Here is a 6396-nt window from a genome sequence, read left to right on the forward strand (position 1 = left end):
AATCCAATCAAAAGACAGATATTGTCAGACAGGATATTAAAATATATATGATCTAAGGGGAGGCAGAGAAAAATGGCCATATAGCCATTATCTCCATTGACTATCCTTCCTCGCCAAAGAACACCAAATTTAACAACTAGCTACACAAGAATGCTCCCTCATAAGAACCAAAAATCTGGTGAGTAATCACATTACCTAATTTTAACATCATATTAAGGAAAGGATCAATGAAGAGGGTAGGAAAGACAGTCTTGGCTAATCTACACCACCACTTCCCCATCCCCCAGCAGTGGCCACATGGCACATAGAAAGAATCTGTGCATTTGGGGCAAGGAGAGTGCAGCGATTGCGGGACTTGGCATTGTAACTCAGTGCTATCTTGTCATAGCAAAAAGCAACATGGGGAAGAACTCACACAGAGGCCACGGAGCGAGCATTTAGACCAGCACTAGACAGAAGAGAATCATCCATCCCAGTAGGTAGAACGTGATTTCCAGTAAGTCCTGCCACCATGGGCTAAAGTGTTCTGCAGTTCGAAATAAACTTGGAAGGCAGTCTAAAACATAAGGACTACAATTCTTGGTCAAGTCTTGGTGATGTGCTGGGCTCAGAGTCAATGGACTCTGGGTACACACAACCTAGTGAGACACCAGCTAGGGCAGCCAAGAGAGTACTTGCATTACACCTCCCCAACCTCAGTCAGCAGAGCTTGCAGCTCCAGGACAGACTCTTTCTGTCTGCTTCAGGAGAAAAGAGGGGAGAGTAAAGAGGACTTTGTCTTGCAACTTGGATAACAGCTCAACCACAGTAGAATGGGCACCAGGCGGAGTCCCGAGGCCACCCTTTCCAGGCCATAGATCCTAGATGACGTTTCTGGATACATGCTGGGCCAGGATGGAGCCCACTGCCTTGAAGGGAAGGACCCAGTTCTGGCAGGATTCACAGACTGTTGCCTAAAGAGCCCTTGGGCCCTGAATAATCAGCAATGGTAGCCAGGTAATACTCACCTTGGGTGAGACTCAGAACTGTCCTGGCTTCAGGTGTGACCTAGCACAAAACCAGCTGTGGTGGCTATGGCAAGCCACCGTGGTGGTAGCTATCTGCTTTTGCTTGAAGGAAGGAGAAGGAAGAGTAAAGGGGACTTTGTCCTGCAGCTAAGTACTACTTCAGCTAGAGTTGGATAAAGCACTAAGCAGTCTCCTGGAGTCCCTGATTCTAGGCCTTGGCTCCTGGATGGTGTTTCTGGACCTCCCTTGGGCCAGTGGGGAGTTGATTGCCCTGAAGGAAGAGACCCATGCCTTGCAGCATTCACCACAAGCTGAATGAAAGAGCCCTTGGGCATGTAGTGAACATCAGTAGTAGTCAGGCAGTACTCACTGTGGGGCTGAGGTGGTGGTGCCCATAGAGAGAGACTGTCTTGCTTAAAAAAAGTAGAGGGAAGACTGGGAAGAACTTTGTCTTGTGGCTTGGATGCCACCTCAGCCACAGTAGAAAAGAGCACCAGGAAGATTCCTAAGGTATCCAGCTCCAGGCCCTGGCTCCCAGACAGCATTCCTGGACCCACCCAGGGCTGAGGGAACTCACTGCCCTGAAGGGAAGAACACAAGCCTAGCTGGATTCACCACTTGCTCATTGTAGAGCCCTTGAGTCTTGAGTGAATATAGACAGTACCCAGGCTGTGGTCACCATGGGCTTTGGGCAATATTCAGTGCTATGCAGGCTTTTGGTCTGACCCAGCACAGTCCTTGTGGAGGCAGCCACAGCAATACTTGTGTCACCCTTCCCCCAACTCCTAACAGCTCAGCACGGAGAGACACTCCGTTTGTTTGGGGGAAAGTAAAACAGAGAACAAGAGTGCCTATCTGGCAATGAGGGAATTCTCCTGGAACTCACCCAAGACCACCAAGGCAGTGTTTCCCTGAGTCTGCAAGAGCCACAGCATTACTGGGCTTGTAGTGTCCACTAAAGCAAATAAGGTTCTAGTGACAAAAGACTTAGATCACAACACTCACGTGCCTTCAAATACTTGGAAAGCCCTCACAAAAAGGATGAGTACAAACAAGCTCAGACTGCAAAGATGATAATAAACACCTAACTCTTTAATGCTCAGTGATGAACATCTGCAAGCAACAAGAATATCCAGTAAAACATGACCTCACAAAACAAACTAAATAAGACAACAGTGACCAATCCTGGAGAGACAGAGATATGTGACCTTTCAGACAGAGAATCCAAAATAGCCATTTTGAGGAAACTCAGTGAAATTCAAGAAAACACAGAGAATGAATTCAGAATCCTGTCAGATAAATTTAACAAAGAAATTGAAATTTTTTTTAATTATTATACTTTAAGTTCTAGGGTACATGTACACAACATGCAGGTTTTTTACTTATGTATACATATGCCACGTTGGTGTGCTGCACCCACTAACTTGTCATTTACGTTAGGTATATCTCCTAATGCTATCCCTCCCCGCTCCCCCAACCCCACAACAGGCCACAGTGTGTGGTGTTCCCCACCCTGTGTCCAAGTGTTCTCATTGTTCAATTCCCACCTGAGTGAGAACATGCGGTGTTTGGTTTTCTGTCCTTGCGATAGTTTGCTGAGAATGATGGTTTCCAGCTTCATCCATGTCCCTACAAACGACATGAACTCATCATTTTTTATGGCTGCATAGTGTTCCATGGTGTATATGTGCCACATTTTCTTAATCCAGTCTATCATTGTTGGACATTTGGGTTGGTTCCAAGTCTTTGCTATTGTGAATAGTGCCACAATAAACATATGTGTGCATGTGTCTTTATAGCAGCATGGCATATAATCCTTTGGGTATATACCGAGTAATGGGATGGCTGGGTCCAATGGTATTTCTAGTTCTAGATCCCTGAGGAATCGCCACACTGTCTTCCACAATGGTTGAACTAGTTTACAGTCCCACCAACAGCGTAAAAGTGTTCCTATTTCTCCACATCCTTTCCAGCACCTGTTGTTTCCTGACTTTTTAATGATCACCATTCTAACTGGTGTGAGATGGTATCTAGCCCTCAGAAATAATACCACACATCTACAACCATCTGATCTTTGACAATCCTGATAAAAACAAGAAATGGGGAAAGGATTCCCTATTTAATAAATGTTGCTGGGAAAACTGGCTAGCCATATGTAGAAAGCTGAAACTGGATCCCTTCCTTACACCTTATACAAATATTAATTCAAGATGGATTAAAGACTTAAATATTAGACCTATAACCATAAAAACCCTAGAAGAAAATCTAGGCAATACCATTCAGAACATAGGCATGGGCAAGGACTTCATGACTAAAACACCAAAAGCAATGGCAACAAAAGCCAAAATTGACAAATGAGATCTAATTAAACTCAAGAGCTTCTGCACAGCAAAAGAAACTACCATCAGAGTGAACAGGCAACCTACAGAATGGGAGAAAATTTTTATAATCTACCCATCTGAAAAAGGGCTAATATCAAGAATCTGCAAAGAACTTAAACAAATTTACAAGAAAAAATCAAACAACCCCATCAAAAAGTGGGTGAAGGACATGAACAGACACTTCTCAAAAGAAGACATTTATGCAGCCAACAGACACATGAAAAATGCTCATCATCACTGGCCATCAGAGAAATGCAAATCAAAACTACAATGAAATTGAAATATTTTTAAATCAAGCAAAAATATTGGAGCCGAAAAATGAAATTGACATACTGATGAATCCATTAGAGTCCCTTATCAGCAGAAATAAAAAGCAGAAGAAAGAATAAGTGAGCTTTAAGTCAGGCTATTTGAAAATACACAGGGGGCGGCCCGGAGCAGGTCTCTGGCGGCCGCCCGCAGTCCTGGAGGAGCGGTGGGAGCGTCGCGACCGCAGGCGATGCAACTTCCGGACGGGACCCCCCTCTGTCCTCCCCTCAAGTCTCCCCTTCCTCTCCCCTAGTCCTGCGCCGTCTTCCGTCCGCGACTCCTCCGACCCAGAGCTTTCAGAGTGGGGTTGCTCAGAGGAAGCCGTCGCCGCCCCCGCCTCAGGGCAGAGTGAGAGAGTGCCGGTCGTCGCCCCCTAGGCCGCCTCCTTGCCCCCAGTGGTGGGCTCCCGTTCTGGCTCGAAGCTCTCCCCCAAGCTCCATGAATGGAAATCGGCTCCACAGGACCAGCTGGGGCCCAGCCTTTAACCATGGTGCCTAGAAGACCTGGCTATGGCACCCAGAAGACCTGGCTATGGCACCATGGGTAAACCCATTAAACTGCTCGCTGTTTTCAGGTTGAAATCCCAAAGATTGATGTCTACCTCTATGAGGTAGATACTAAACCAGACAAGTGTCCAGACAAGATATTAAACCAGACAGTGTCCCACGATATTAAACCAGGGAGATGGTTGACTCAACGGTTCAGCATTTTAAATTAACTATATTTGGAGACCGTAGACCAGTTTATGATGGAAAAAGAAGTCTTTACACCGCCAATCCACTTCCTGTGGCAACTACAGGGGTAGATTTAGATGTTACTTTACCTGGGGAAGGTGGAAAAGATCGACCTTTTAAGGTGTCAATCAAATTTGTCTCTCTGGTGAGTTGGCACCTACTGCATGAAGTACTGACCGGAGGGACCTTGCCTGAGCCACTGGAATTAGACAAGCCAATCAGCACTAACCCTGTCCATGTAGTTGATATGGTGCTACGACATCTGCCCTCCGTGAATACACGCCTGTCGGGCGTTCCTTTTTCTCAGCTCCAGAAGGATATGACTGCCCTCTGGGAGGGGGCAGGGAAGTATGGTTTGGATTCCATCAGTCTGTTCGGCCTGCCATGTGGAAAATGATGCTAAATATTGATGAAAGAGACCTCTGGCAGCAGTGTGGAGAATAGATAGAGAAGAAACTAATTGGAGAAGCCAGTTATGAGGCTTTTCAATCACTAGTTCAAGTTTCGGTCTTCACGTTACTTCCTTGAGAAGCAGTGTTTGACACCCTTCTCCCCCTATCCAGCCATCCCCCAAGTCTGAGTTAGGCATTTCTCTTCTGTATTCCCATAGCACAGTGAAATTCCCCTATAATAGCATGTATCACCCTGAATTATGAGTGTTTATTGTTGTCTCTCCTATTAGAATGAAAGCTCCATGAAGGGATTGCCATTTTATTCACCAGTGTATCCTCCATGCCCAGCACAACTTTTGGTAATATTAAGCAAAGAATGAATAAATAAATCCAAGAGCACAGGAGTAGGAGCATCCAAATGAGCCTGAAAAATCAGAGAAATATTTGTGGTAGTATGTGATAGCTGAGCTTTAACAAGTATAATGCGACCAAGAGTTTGGTTTGAAAATGAGGTACTCAGGAATAAATGATTTCTGAGGTCTCTAAGATATTATAAAACTTTATTGAAAGATCTAAGAGAAAATTTAAATAAATGAAGCACATTACCTTTATTGAGAAGACTCAATTTTATAAAATGTCAGCTCTTCCCAAATTAATTTATAAATGTAGTTTTAATTAAAATTCAAATTGGGGGCCAGGTATGGTGGGTGTACCGATATTTCCAGCACATTGGGAGGCCAAGGTGGGAGGATCACTTGAGCCCGGGAGTTCTCAGCAACATGGTGAAACCCTGTGGCTAAAAACATACAAAAAAAAAAAAAAATAGCCAGGCATGGAGGCGTGTGACTGTAGTCCCAGCTACTTGAGAGACTCAGATGGGAGAATCACTTGAGCCCAGGAGGTCGAGGCTACAAAGAACTGTGATCTCGCCACTGTACTCCAGCCTGGGCAACAGAGTGAGACCCTGTCTCAAAAATAATAATAATAATAATAAAATAAAATTCCAATAGGGTATAGAATAACACTTGATAAGTCGATATTAAGATTTATATGGAAGAATAAGTGACTAAAAAAATCCAATAGAATTTTAAAGAAAAATAAAGCAAGAATTGCCCTACTTCCTATAAAACTGTAACAGTTATGCCACATGACTTTAAGTGCAGGGACAGGCAGATTAATGAAGCAGAGTCTAGAAACTAGCCACATGTATGTTTATGGAAACTGTAAATGTCTGATGTAGTGTTTCAGATCAGTAGGGAAAGAGTAGAACTAGAATATTCAATAAATTGTGTTTACACAGTTGTTAACTGTTTAAAAAAATTAGATCCATCTTACATCACACACAGAATTTATTTCTAGGTGAATTATAATCTCAAATATGAAAAATAAATCTTCAAAATTCTTTTAGGATAAAAATGAGAGAATATTCCTAACACCAAGCAAAGTACAGAGTATAAACTGCAAAGGAAAATACTGATAAACTTGACCAAAATTTAAAAGTTGTGTAATGCAAAAAAAAAGCTAAAAATATTAGAAAATTTGTAGCTCATATAACTGAGAATTTTACAAAATA

The 6396-nt window shown here is 43.4% G+C and overlaps 1 pseudogene; it reads left to right on the forward strand.

Annotated features, from left to right (window-relative positions):
• The first annotated feature begins 3814 nt into the window (after positions 1 to 3814).
• Positions 3815 to 5155, forward strand: LOC100976116 (protein argonaute-3-like; annotated as a pseudogene).
• Positions 5156 to 6396: the final 1241 nt, after the last annotated feature.

This window comes from Pan paniscus, chromosome X (genome assembly GCF_029289425.2).
Source record: "Pan paniscus chromosome X, NHGRI_mPanPan1-v2.0_pri, whole genome shotgun sequence".
Lineage (NCBI taxonomy): Eukaryota > Metazoa > Chordata > Mammalia > Primates > Hominidae > Pan > Pan paniscus.